Here is a 14,205-nt window from a genome sequence, read left to right as displayed (position 1 = left end):
CCGATTAAACCGGAGGTCTTTGAGCATGGAGGGGTTTTTTTCCACAATTACATCTTCTTCTGTGCTTAGGATTTCTTTTCTGTGTAAGAAGTTGTTGTCAAGTGCTGCCTTTTCCCTTGACCTTCCTCATTTCCAACTATTTCAGTCCCAGGGTGTAGGTGTCTGCGTGCGTCCGGGCATGTTTAACAATTTATCTAAGGGACTGAAATTAAATCTCCACCTCAGGTCTGCCTTTAATTGTTTAGCATTTATGAAACACTTAGCAAATAGAAAGTGTTCGGTGAAAGTTTTTATTAGCCTTTCTTGCCAGTCAAGACATCAAGAACAGGTTTGTTTAGAGTCACCCAGCCACGCCTGAGAATTAGAAGTCAGTTTTGTAGAACTCAGAGGATCTTAGCGCTGATTCTCCTATTGGTCAATGATTTGTGTTTGTCCAGCCTGTTAGATTATCAACTCCTCGAGAGCAGAGAGAGTCTTCCTTCTGTTGTACTCGCCCTAAGTACCCAAGGCAACAAATGTGGTTATTGATGGTGAGAGAGGACAACACTGAGGCAACGGAGAAGACTCTAGAGTCTCCAGAAGCCACATCAAGGTTGTTGACCTGGTGATTTGGAGCAGAGGGAGGCCAAGGTGGTTTCAATTTCTCTCGTCTGATATGAAACTTTCCAACTCTCCCCACTTCCTCCCCAGGCAAAAGACCACCAGTGATCCTGATTCATGGTTAAGCCCAGTGACCCATTGAGTCACGCAATCACAATCTAGACTGTAAGCTCACTGTGGGCAGGAAATGTGTCTACCCACTCTGTTACACTGTACTCTCCCAAGCTCTCAGTACATGCTCTGCACACAGTAAGTGCTCGATAAATACGATTGATAATTGCAGAGCTTTGACTCCCAGACCGTGTCCAACCTGATTACCTTGTATCTAGCCCAGCGCTTAGAACAGTGCTTGGCACCTAGAAAGTACTTAACAGATGTCACAGTTATTATTATTAGATCGACCAGGTTGAATTCTCAAATCCAAGTGGCCTCAGTAGATAGAACGCAACCCTGTGTTCAGCCCAGAAACGGGGCTCCGTCATAACAGTGATCTGTCCAGAGAATCAAGCACCTCCTGGGGTGACCGAGGCGAAGAGAGGAGAGAGAGCACGTGCTGGGAGCCAACTGGGCTTTGTTTTATTCATGATGGAAAGCGAACCGAGCCTTGCGGTCTTCACGGGAGCCTTATTTGTTTTTTTCCCCTAATGCGCGAGTGTGACGCGCCCTCCATTAATTCAATAGGAGCATCACAACCATGGTTGATTTCCATGGAAACAGCAGGATTCCACTTCTTCCTATCTCGGATGCCTGATCTCCTTGTCAAATGGAAATCAATGGGATGGCATCAGCCCGCCAAAGGGGAATTATCTCTGCCCAGGAACCGCAGAGAATCCAGGCCCTTCCCCTTAAAAGCTTCTTTTTCTCCTTCCCAGTCTGGTCCGTGTCTCTCTTCCTGAAATTTATTCACTACCTTCGTCCTCCCGCTCCATCAATCGACGGTATTTATTGAGCACTTACTATATGCAGAGCATTGTACTAAGCTCTTGAGAGAGTTCAGTTCTATAGAATCGGTAGACATTATCCTCGCCCACAGGAGCTTACAATAGAGTGTTGGGGTTTGCAATCTTCCTCTTTGCCTCATCGAGCTTCATCTGTACTGGTTAGAACTATGCCTGTAACATCATTATATCTTTCACCCCAGCCCTCTAAACCAAAACTCCGCACTCTTTCGAGTTCTCTCTCCAGACTTTTCTCCTTCTTCCTTTCACTTCCGCATCTCTACCATTTTTGAATTCAATGATCTGGTATCACAGTAATAGAGATCATAGCATTTGTAAGCACACATTAGTGTACTGCACTGGACTAGGCACTTGGGAAATACAGAATAAAAAAGTAATATGTTCCCGGCCCCAAAAGAGCTCACAGTCTAATAGGATGCAAACTTAAAAATATTTACGAGAACTCCAAATGAATGACTGCGTCTAAATGCACGAGTGTCGACGAGGAATTCACTCATCCCCTCTCCCAGCCCCTCAGGACTGAAGTACATATCTGTTATTTATTTATCCCCTCTTCTAAACCGTAAGCTCATTGTGGGCAGGGAAAGTGCCTGTTATGATGTTATATTGTACTCTCCCAAGAGATTAATACAGCGCTTTGCACACAGTAAACACTAAATCAATACGGTTGACTGACTGACTGTCGCTGTGACCTTGGGAGCTTTGAGACACAGACATATTGGTGAGGAAGTAGCAGTGAAGAGGAAGATATAACTTTTGTGTTCCCCTGTGTTCTGGAGCCATCAGAGCTACGGAGTTTGATGCGTGTTGAGAAGCATTGTGTGACTTTTTGAAGAGCTTCTAGCCTTACTGGAGGGAGAGGAACTTTTGGGAAACAGAAAGGAACAGAATATGAAAGTTAGCATGAAAAACCTCCCCAGAAACATACCAAGAACTAACAATATGACCGAGGTACCAGGGCGAGAAAAATCAATGTAAATAATGTTAAGTAGGAAATCGAAGATCTCCCAGCCAGAATTACCACAATCTTTAAGGGGGGGTAGCAAGAGCCATATTCCCCTTTACAATTAGGGAAACTGAGGCACTGAGTCAAAATAACTTGCCCTAAGGTAACAGTGCCAGCCCGAGACTGAGCCAGGCTCAGAACTCTGAAGATTTGCAGCTAAATAATAATAATAATAATTATGGTATTTGTTAAGCCCTTACTATGTCTGCTGTGTGCCCTTGGGCAAATCACTTTACTTCTCTGTGTCTCAGTTACCTCATCTGCAAAATGGGGATTAAGACTGCAGGCCCCATGTGGGACAACCTGATTACCTTGTTTCTACCTCAGCGCTTAGAAAAGTGCTAGGGACATAGTAAGCGCTTAATAAATAGCACCATTATTATCATTACTATCATTATTATTATGTTCCAAGCACCAGTCTAAGTGCTGGGGTAGATTCAAGGTTGTTCCACATCATAATCCCCATCATACAGATGAGGGAACTGAGGCTCCGAGAAGTAAAGTAAAGAAGCAAATGCCCAAGGTCACATTGCAGACAAGTGGCAGAGCCGGGATTAGAACCCAGGTCTTTCTGACTCCCAGGACCGGGCTCTATCCATTACACAAGACTGCTTCCCGTGTAGGCGCGGTACCAGCAGCTTGTTCCATCAAGGAGAATGAGGCAGGACGGCGCACAAGTACCCGGACTAGTGTTGTAAAGATGGAAGCTCTCTTCCTTGTGTTGAGAAGCATCCGCATAGTTGGAGGCCGTCACCCATCCTACTTTTCTCAGTTCCTTTCTCTGTCCCCGCAAAACCCGACCCTAACATTCCCCCCCCCCCCAAGCACTCACACACACACACAGAATGCCTGTCCTGCCCTTTTGCTAGTTTGGTAAGGACTGAGAGGGAATAAAAAGAGATTTCCCCCGCGGTTTGGCTGGAGGCAATTCAAAACTTGTTTTAAGCATGGAATAGTTCCACTGCGAAGTAGAGTTGGGGCAACAGGAGCGCCCTTCAGCAAGCGCGTGAGACGGAGCCCAAAGCTGAGATGGGAGCCACCCCCATTTGGACCTCTAGGATCATTTGGTGACCTGAGAGAGACCTCTCTGCCACCCTGTCATGCCAAGCTGTCAAGCCCCCTGCTATTTTTTAGTAAGGTCTTCTGGGCCACGACCCTTTCTGGAAGGACATTTACTGACCGGAGGCCCGAGGGGAGGCTCTCTGACTAAGCCCTCCTTTCTCCCACTCCCTTCTGCATCACTCTGACTTGTTCCCTTAATTCATCACCCTCCTTCCAGCCCCACAGCACTTAGGCACATATCTGTCTTTTATTTCTATTAATGTCTGGCTCCCTATCTAGACCGTAGGCTCACCGTGGGCAGGGAGTATGTTTACTGTTATATTGTACTATCCCAGTTGTTTAGTACAGTGCTCTGCACACAGTAACTGTGCAATAAATATGATTGACTGATTGAGCTCAGTTGGGGAAGGCCTCTTGGAGAAAATGGGATTTTAATAATGCTTGGTGTCAGAAGTGTCTGTCAGCAGAAATATTGGGCCATCAGAACCTGTTCTAAAGTCTTGACTTTGTTCTCCCTCTGCTAATTTGAGACATAGCTGTCAAAGTGTGTCAACTGTAGACTGTTTTTCTCCTTTCCTCTGAGCTGAATGTCCGGGACAGGCATTGGCTTCAGCCCTATCCTGGGGACCTTCGCAGGGTTCCTCTGATGCCCATCTGCCCACCCCAAACACTCACGCCCACATATGGACACAGAAAATAGCCAAAGGCGACGATTGCAAGTGGATTAGATCTCAGACCCCTGCCTAAAGCAGTCCATTAGTCCAGTTTTGAACTGGTCCATCCCCCTGTCCAGAATGGCCACCTTCATTTCTCAGATTTCTCTTTTGAGTTCGCAGACTCCCTCCTCCTCAGCTCCCGCCCCCAGGTTCCACTGCTTGGTAACGACACCCTTGTCAGAGGGACCTCGGAAGGGAACAGAACCTGGGAAACTAGTGGATAAAGCACAAGGCTAGGAGTCAGAGGACCTGGTTTCTAATCCCCGCTCTGCTACTCGGCTGCTGTGTAACCTTGGACAAGTCATTTCACTTCTCTGCGCCTCAGTTTCCTCAACAACCTAATGAGAATTCAATGCTTGTTCTCCCTCCTATTCGGACTGTGAACCCTATATGGGACAGGGACTGGATCTGGCCTCGTCCAGACGCTCTGACTCCCAGGCCTGTGGTCTTTTCACTAGGCCGCGCCGCTTCTCATCTTGCTAACCTGATACATTCTGGCTCGAGTATTCTCCTCACATCTTTCATTGTCAGGTTTCAAGCATTATCCGGAGAGGAAGTCCAGTGTCCAGGGACTGTTTACCCTTTTCCTATTAAAAAAAGAATGAGAAAGAAAGGAAACATGAACTTTTCCCATCCAGATCTCACCCAATCAGCTTTCCACTGCTCTTTGTGGATGCCCACAATGGTCAGTGATGCAAAACTGATGGACAGACTCACTGAAGGAACAGCAAAGACATATATACGAGGAATGGCATGAGCTGCTGGACCGATAGGTCAAAACCTGAAGTGCTGGAGACTGACTACTGTAGGGGCATTCATCCAAAGCAACAGAGTTCAGGAACTCTCCTTCCCCAGAAAGTTTTCTAAAGGCTAGAGTGAAAGAAAAAAAATCCAGGAGTGAATTATTTTACTATTTTAAAGCACTGACCTTCTAATCTGTCCTTTCAGAAGGGGAAAAAAACTGTTTTTATTTATTTTCTTTTGAAAGTCCTAGACAAATATATGAGACACTTTGGGCGCAGAGAGTTTTTCTCTCGATACTTGACCATCTGAAATAATTATTAAAAGTAGGGCTTTGCACTCTCCTCTGGCAGTCATTTTCCAAGAAGCTCAAAGGATTTTATGAATATTCCCATTTATCCTACCAGGTATCTCAAAGAGGAGTTGACGGTTAACTCTAATACGATGGGTGAGGAAACTGAGGTACCACACTGTAATAGTAACGGTGATGGTGGTGGAAGGAGGAGGAGGAGGAGGAGGAGGAGGAGGAGGAGGAGGAGTAATAGAGAAGAGCGTGGCCTGGTAGTCAGGGGACCTAGGTTCTAACCCCAAATCTGCCATTTTCCTACTGTCTGGAAAAGTTATTTAACTTCTCTGGGCTTCACTTGTAAAATGGGGTGTTAATTCCTTTTCTCCCTCCTACTTGAACTGTGACTTTATGTGGGACAGGGACTTTGTCCAATCTGATTAATGAAGTGCTTACTAGAGTGCTTGGCAAGTACTGAGCACTTAACAAATTCCTTAAGTAGTATTATTGGGTTTTTCTTCGTAGTGGTATTATTTATTGAGCCCCACATTGGGTGCAGTGCACTGGGGAGAGCTCAGTACATCCACAGGAACACTTGTTAAACGCTCCTGGAAGAAAAAACTAATAATAATTATGGTATTCGTTAAGCGCTTACTATATGTCTAGCACTGTACTAAGAGCTGAGGTAGATAAAAGATAATGAAGTGAAGTGTTTAATAGAGTGCTTGGCACGTACTGCGCACTTAACAAATTCCTTAAGTAGTATTATTGGGTTTTTCTTCGTAGTAGTGTTATTTATTGAGCCCCACATTGGGTGCAGTGCACTAGGAAGAGCTCAGTACATCCACAGGAACACTTGTTCAACGCTCCTGGAAGAACAAAAAAAAATAATAATAATTATGGTATTTGTTAAGCACTAACTATATGTCTAGCACTGTACTAAGTGCTGAGGTAGATATAAGATAATTAAGTCCCACACAGGACTTACAGTCTAAGTAGGAGGGAGAACAGGTACTAAATTCCCATTTTGCCGATACGGGAGCTGAGATCCAGAGAAGTGAAATGACTTGCACAAGATCACACAGCAGACAAGTAGCAGAGTCATGATTAGATCTCAGATCCTCTGACTCCCAGGCCCGTGATCTTTCCACTAGAACACACTGCTTCTTGACTGCCAGGGTAAGAGCTGAATCTAAGGCAGGGCTTCCAACCATCCAAAAATTCATGCAGCTTAATAATAATAATAATAATAATTGTGGTATTTGTTAAGCTTTTACTGTGTGCCAAGTGCTGTACTAAATGCTGCGATGGATATTGGACGTAGTCCTTGTCCCATATGAGGCTTACAAGTCTCAATCCCCATTTTACAGAGGAGGTGACGAAGGTCCAGAGAAGTGAAGTCACTTGCCCAAGGTCAGAGATCAGAAAAGTGGAGAAGCCAGGATTAGAACCCATGCCCTTCTGACTCCCGGGACCGTGCTCTACCCACTACACCATGCTGCTTCTCATGCTGCTTTACCCACCCCATTTGCCACTGCAAGTGCCGGAAAGGTTGCATCAGGGTTCTCCACCCTCCATAAATTCACCGGCAGTCCACAGCCAAAAGCTAAAATTGCTTGTGTCCATAAAGCCCAGTTTCATATTTCGCTATCTGTAAACTCTGCCACGCTGGCGGATTTCAGTGAGCCTGCTCACTGTGTGGTGGGCACATGCTGCGGAAAGTTCTGGGCGACAGGCACCAGCGATCTCCTAGACCCCACTCCTGGCCTCAGATATCTAACATCGGGGTATAAAAGCGTGAAGGGAAGGTCAGCATGCAATCAAACCTTAACCTTAAAGAAAAGTCCAGGCTACCAGCACCAAGAATCATTTGCTGACGTCAACTCAAGAAAATCAGGGTTGGGGCACCCCCTTTTTAATAATCCCGTTGACCAAGAGAGCTTAGTAACAGATGGCGAGCTTGCCATCGGGAAGGGGCTCAAGATGGCGAGAATTAAGCCCTCCTGAAATCGACTGATCATCTGATTCTGGGTGACCAATGAGGACAGATATTGGTCAGAGAGGGAGAATTTCCAGATAAAACCCAAGCCCGTGCCCGTACCTCATCACAGCAGACGAACACAGCCCAGACGGGGTGAAATCTCTGTAGCCGAAAGATGAAACATCCGCGGGTGAACTCTGATATTAAAAATCAACTTTTGGGTTATAAATCTCCTCTTACATAAATCTCTTCCTCTTAAGTCTTTTAGATAAGCCTCAGTATTCTACGTGTTTACTAGATTATTCAGTTACTGAAGTAGTAGTATTCTACTGAGTCAAATATAGAGTGTTTAAAGATATTGTACAATATCCAGAGGAATTTTATGGATGGAATTTACGTTCTAAGATTAAGGGAGTGTTTGAGTAAATGCTCTCTGTAATATTATATGTGAGCGATTCCAGACACCGAAGAACAAAGTAGGGTGGTAATCTCGTTACTAAAGGCCCAAGATCCGCCAGAGCTATTTGACAATTGCTATTTGATTTAATTGTTTCGAGGCCGCTCTTGCTCAGCTATAAATACTCTTAAGAGGCTTGCTGAGAACATCCAGATTATGGTTATAGCTTGGGAATGATAAATAACTGAATAACTGAATCAAGGAATGTTAGACTAAGGTCCCTCTGTCGATTATTCGTGATGGAAACAGGCATTTACCAATCATCAGTGCGGCATAATGATTTGGAATCAGGTTCACTGATGCCTGTCCCTTCTACTTCCCTCATCCAGGAATTAGCATTCAGAGAAGTCCCATAAAACCTGAAGGAAGGGGTTTTTGTGTTGATTTTAACTCTTCTTGTAATAATGTTAATAATGTTGGCATTTGTTAAGCGTTACTATGTGCAGAGCACTGTTCTAAGTGCTGGGGTAGATACAGGTTAATCAGGTTGTCCCATGTGAGGCTCACAGTTCAGAGTGAGCACGTAGTCGATCCACTCTGCGATTTCTTCCTTCCCTCCTATGCCTTCCCACCTTTGAGCTGGGAGGAAGCCGCACCTGGTTTAAGGATTGGCCAGGTGGTGGAGAAAGACAGAGCGAAGTTCAGAAAGGGTCAAAAAGACCCTCTAATCCTGAGGCCGTGTCCATTGTTTTCCGGATGAGAGGATCAGGGGTTGGGGTTGATGGACGGGAGTGTCGTATAATTGTCAATATAGTTTCCTGCCCCCTCCCATCCACTTCCCTCTCCCCAATATCCACTGTCTACCAGATTCATTCACTCGTATTTATTGAACGCTTACCGTGTGCAGAGCACTGTACTAAGAGCTTGGATCTTCACCAGATCTTTACCTGATCTTTACCAGATCTTCCACTCGACTGCAATGATTGATGGTTTCCTTCATGCACATCCCTGATTTCTATACCCAGTACCTTTCTTTTTCCTTTTATTGTATTTCCTAAGCACTTGCTATGTGCCAGGAACTGTCCTAAGCACTGGGGTAGGTACAAGCAAATCATGTCGGGCGCAGTCCCTGTCCCATATGGGACTCACAGTATTAATCTCCATTTTACAGATGAGATAACTGAGGCACAGAGAAGTGAAGTGACTTGTCCAAGGTCATACAGCAGACGGATGGCAGAGCCAGGAGTAGAACCCAGGCCGTGCTCTATGCACGAGGCCGTGCTGAGTTGGTGGTTTTAACATTAGGATGGATGTCAACCAGCACGTGCTTCCTCCCAGTGATGCTTGCCTCTGACGGAGACAGGACCCTGGGTTGCTGGACCGTTATTATCATCTAGCAGTGACCTCGCTTATGACCTCCCGTCGTATGCTTTCAATCTCCAGAAAGACTTCATCTCCGGCAGAAAAGCCTCTCACTGCCAATCAGTCAATTGTATTTATGGAGCGCTTACTGTGTGCAGAGCACTAAGTGGCCCGGAGAGTACAGTATGCAGAGTTCGTAGGCATGTCACCTGCCAACAGCAAGCTTACTATCTAGAGGGAATTACAAAATGTCACGGAATATTTCTAATCAACCTAGCGGTGGTATTTATTAACCACTTACTGTGTGCAGAACAATGTGCTAAGAACCTGGGACAGTACAATACAGTTGTTACACATAATCCCTTTCCACCAGTTGGATGTAACCTCTCCGCTCCTTTCCCCTTCCCATGTACACACAAACACAGACACACTCTTTCTCTCTTTCTCACAGGCAATTAGTTCCCTGTTCCAGAACCAGTCTGACCCTGCGGAGCAGGTACAGTATAAGTTTAATAGTCCTGACTGGGCCTAAGTAGAAAAGATGATTTTCTCGGCCTGAAATACCCTCCTTCTTCACGTCGGATGGACAGTTACTCTCCCCACTTTCAAAGCTTTACTGACGGCCCATCTCCTCCGAGAGACCTTCCCCAACTAAGTCTTCTCCCACTCCCTCCTCTGTTGCCCTTACTCTTGGAATTGCTCCCTTTACTCAACCCCTACGGCCCCAGCGCCACACCACTGACAAACTGATCTGCAATTTATTTATTTCTATTAAAGTCTGCTTCCCCCTCTAGATGACTAACTATCTGTAGTCAAGGAATAATAATGTTGGTATTCGTTGGTATTTGTTAAGCGCTTACTATGTGCCGAGCACTGTTCTAAGCGCTGGGGGAGATACAGGGGTCATCAGGTTGTCCCACGTGAGGCTCACAGTTAATCCCCATTTTCCAGATGAGGGAACTGAGGCCCAGAGAAGTGAAGTGACTTGCCCACAGTCATCCAGCTGACAAGTGGCAGAGCCAGGATTTTGAACCCCTGACCTCCTACTCCCAAGCCCGGGCTCTTTCCGCTGAGCCACGCTGCTTCTCTAATGTCGGTATTTGTTAAGCGCTTACTATGTGCCGAGCACTGTTCTAAGCGCTGGGGGAGATACAGGGTCATCAGGTGATCCCACGTGGGGCTCACCGTCTTCATCCCCATTTTACAGATGAGGGAACTGAGGCCCAGAGAAGTGAAGCGACTCGCCCCCAGTCACACAGTTGCCAAGTGGCAGAGCCGGGATTAGAACCCACAACCTCCGACTCCCAAGGCCGGGCTCTTTCCACTGAGCCGGTCTACTAACTCTATTATAGCTTACTCTCCCAAGCATTTAGTGCAGTGCTCTGCACACAGTCAGTCTCAGTAAATGCTAACGATCGATTGACTGGGGAAAGGGTTCCAGGTCCCACGGATGGAGAGCTTATCAGAGCAAAGGCACGGTGCCAGTGTTCGCACAGTTGGCCAACACACTTCAACTGGCTGTGCGTTTGATCTCGGAACGAGAATGTGGGTAATCCGGCTGCTCAGATCAGTGTTCTCTGGGGGTGGGAGGGAGAAGCATCCAGTGGAGTGAGCTTGCCTTCCCCCGCTGGTAAGGCAGGATGCAAAAGAAAAATACGTGTTTGCCAAAATTGAACTTTTCCTGCTTTCATCCCCTCTTCCCCGCTCCGTCCCTGCACGGAGGAGCACCCAGAGCTGTTGGGGCCCTTCGAAATCCGGCCCCCACCTCACTCTGATCCACATCTGCCTCTTAGAAGTTTGGCGGCTGCTCGATGCAGAGACCCAATTAAGCTCAAGTGACCGTTAGAACCGGTGACAGCGAGAAACCACCCGGGCCACTGGACTGCTTTTTCCGGTCGGGATCTGGAAGGGAGCGACCACCCGTTTCTCTCTTTTTCCAGCTATTATCAAGGAACCGGACCCACGGCAGGGAATTCAAAGTCAAAGTGGACGGACCCTGATAGCGGCAGGTGAAGGGGTTGAGGGCCTGAAGATCAAGGCTGCTGAGATCAAAGAGCTTTGATCTTGGAAGCTGAGGCCAAGCTTTGGTTGTCTGGGTTCACGCCGCCCATCATGTGGTAATTGAGTTGAGGACTGGTTACTAAACAGGAGACACGGGGTGGTGGTTTTTTCTTTTTAATTAATCCTTACTGAGCACTTACTTGAGGCGGAGCACTGTACTAAGCACTTAGGAGAATGCAGTAGCATTAGAAGACGTGATTCCCGGCCCTCGGGGAGCTTATGATTTAAGCGGATGGGGTGGGGGATGCGGGCACTAAATAAATTACAGGTAGGAGAAGAAAACTCGCATAAATCGATACACATAATGCCGTGGGGAGGTGGGGGTTGGGGGTTGGGTACTTTCTAATCCAGCCTCCCTTCCTTTATCTCCTGACTTTCACCTTGCCCTCAGCCCTGCAACACTTAGTTTTTTTTTTTTAAATGGTATTTGTTAAGTGCTTACTATGTGCCCGGTACTGTACTAAGCGCTGTAGTAGATACAAGATAATCAGGTTGGACACAGTCCGTGTCCCACATGGGGCTCGCAGTGTTCATCCCCATTTTACAGATGAGGTAACTGAGGCACAGAGAAGTAAGTCACACTAGCCAGGATTAGAACACGGGTCTTCCGTCTCCCCGGCCTGTACTTTAACCTCTAGGCAAAACTGCTTCTCACCTGTACATATCTGTAATAATGTTGGCATTTGTTAAGCGCTTACTATGTGCAGAGCACTGTTCTAAGCGCTGGGGTAAATACAGGGTAGTCAGGTTGTCCCACATGAGGCTCACAGTTAATCCCCCTTTTACAGATGAGGGAACCGAGGCCCAGAGAAGTGAAGTGACTTGCCCACAGTCACCCAGCTGACAAGTGGCAGAGCCGGGATTTGAACCCATGACCTCTGACTCCAAAGCCCGGGCTCTTTCCACTGAGCCATGCTGCTTCTCTGTGAAGTATTCATATTAATGTCTGTCTTCCCCTCTAGACCGTAAGCTCGCTGAGGACAGGAAATGAGTCTATCAACTCTGTTTTATTCTAGTCTCCCTCTCCTACTCCTGCTCTGCTCTCCCAAGTGCTTAGTACAGTGCTCTCCACACAGTGAGTGCTCAATAAATAGAAGGTGCACAGGTGGTCTTCGCTTGCGTTAGCCAGCTAAAGACAGAACAAGAACTGATAATAATAATGTTGGTGTTTGTTAAGCGCTTACGATGTGCAGAGCACTGTTCTAAGCGCGAGGGTAGTCCCACGTGGGGCTCGCAGTCTCAATCCCCATTTTACAGATGAGGTAACAGAGGCACAGAGAAGTTAAGTGACTTGCCCAGCGTCACAGGACTTCTGATTCCCCACAACAAGCCCGATAGGAGAGCTCTGGTCCCTGTTACAGCATAATTTAGAACCAGGTCTCTAGAGCAAGGACCAGGCCTTACTTCCATGGGCCATTCAGTACCCACTTATGACCTCTTCCGGGCCTCTCGTCCTGCTCCTCCCCGGACCTGACACATCCATCGATCAGTCAGTCATATCGCTGGAGATTCATTCAGTGGTATTTATTGAGCGCTTACTATGTGCGGAGCACCGGACTAAGCGCCCGGAATGGACAATTCGCTTGAGCTCCTCCCCCCGGGGGGATCGGGACTGTACAAAAGAAAGAGGATGAAGAGTCCCGGCCTACAAGGAATTATGGCTGTCCTTTGTCTCTAAAGACGACGCTATTTCATTTGGTCTGTGAGAACCTTTTGAAGTGTGGGAGCGGGGCTGCAGAGATCAAAACGTAATCAACGCTTCCTTCTGATCGTTTGCCCACAAAGATAGATCCCTGCTACTGCAGTGGGTTTGTCCCAGGCGTAAAACGGTCTCTGTTAACACTCGTTCTATTCACCGGCTTTCTGTTTTCACGTTACAATTCTGCCTCTAAACCGCAAGCTCGTTATGGGCAGGGAACGTGTCAGTTTATTGTTATACCGTGCGCTCCCAAGTGCTTAGTGCAGTGCTCGGCACACAGTGAGAGCTCAGTAAATATGATTGGCTGCCTGACTCTGGTGAGACACAGAGTTGGGAGTCGGGAAACCTGGGTTCTAATCCCAGCTCTATCACCGCCTGCTCTGTCCCCTCGAGCCAGTTGCTTGACTTATCCGTCCCTTGGTTTCCTCATCTGTAAAATGGGGATTCAATACCTGTCCTCCCTTCCTGCTTCCCTTCGCCTGGCGCAGTGGAAAGAGCACGGGCTTTGGAGTCAGGGCTCATGAGTTCGAATCCCAGCTCTGCCACTTGTCAGCTGTGTGACTGTGGGCAAGTCACTTCACTTCTCTGTGCCTCAGTTCCCTCATCTGTAAAATGGGGATTGACTGTGAGCCCCACCTGGGACAACCTGATTCCCCTGTGTTTACCCCCCCAGCGCTTAGAACAGTGCTCTGCACATAGTAAGCGCTTAACAAATACCAACATTTTTATTTTTCCTGTTAGACTCAGGGATGGGGACTTTAACCGGATTTGATTATACTGAGCCTACCCCAGAGCTTAACACAATGCTTGGCACGTAGTAAGCGCTTAATAAGTATCACGGTAATTAGGATTGATGAGATATAGGGAACATTTTCTAGCCCCTTCTCCATACAAGGAGAACAGTAGCCCCCTCAAGAGAGTCTTCAGAAAACTGGGAAGTTACAGAGAAAGAAAGGCACGGGCTCCCCCCCTCTCTGGAAAAATAATTTAAATGTTTCCTGCTAAAAGCAAGATCTGGGCTAGCGGATAGAGCACAGCCTTGGGGGGGTCGGACGACCTGGATTCTAATCCCGGCTCCCTCACTTGTCTGCTGTGTGGCCTTGGGCAAGTCGCTTAACTTTTCTGTGCCTCGGTTAATCTCAGCTGTAAAATGGGGATTAAGATATGAGGCCCGCAAGGGACGTGGACTGTGTCTAACCTGCTTAGCTTGTACCCACCCCAGTGCTTACTTCAGTGCCTAACAGATACCCTAAAAAGAGTGGGACACCATCTTCCCTGTACTTCGGAAGAGAGCCGGTGTGGAGCGTAGGGTTCAAAGCGGCAGTTTTCCAAAAT

At 47.0% G+C, this 14,205-nt stretch overlaps 1 long non-coding RNA gene across 1 annotated transcript; it reads right to left on the bottom strand.

Moving 5' to 3' along the window:
• Positions 1–276: 276 nt before the first annotated feature.
• Positions 277–4,926, bottom strand: LOC114816661. The gene is made up of 2 exons (XR_003764456.1): positions 4,828–4,926; positions 277–495 (listed from the first exon to the last, which is right to left on the bottom strand). It is a non-coding gene; the product is annotated as an uncharacterized LOC114816661 (long non-coding RNA).
• Between the last annotated feature and the right edge of the window lie 9,279 nt (positions 4,927–14,205).

Source organism: Ornithorhynchus anatinus, chromosome 14 (genome assembly GCF_004115215.2).
Source record: "Ornithorhynchus anatinus isolate Pmale09 chromosome 14, mOrnAna1.pri.v4, whole genome shotgun sequence".
NCBI lineage: Eukaryota > Metazoa > Chordata > Mammalia > Monotremata > Ornithorhynchidae > Ornithorhynchus > Ornithorhynchus anatinus.
The sequence above is the reverse complement of the archived record's forward strand: the minus strand, read 5'-3'. Positions and strand labels throughout refer to the sequence as shown.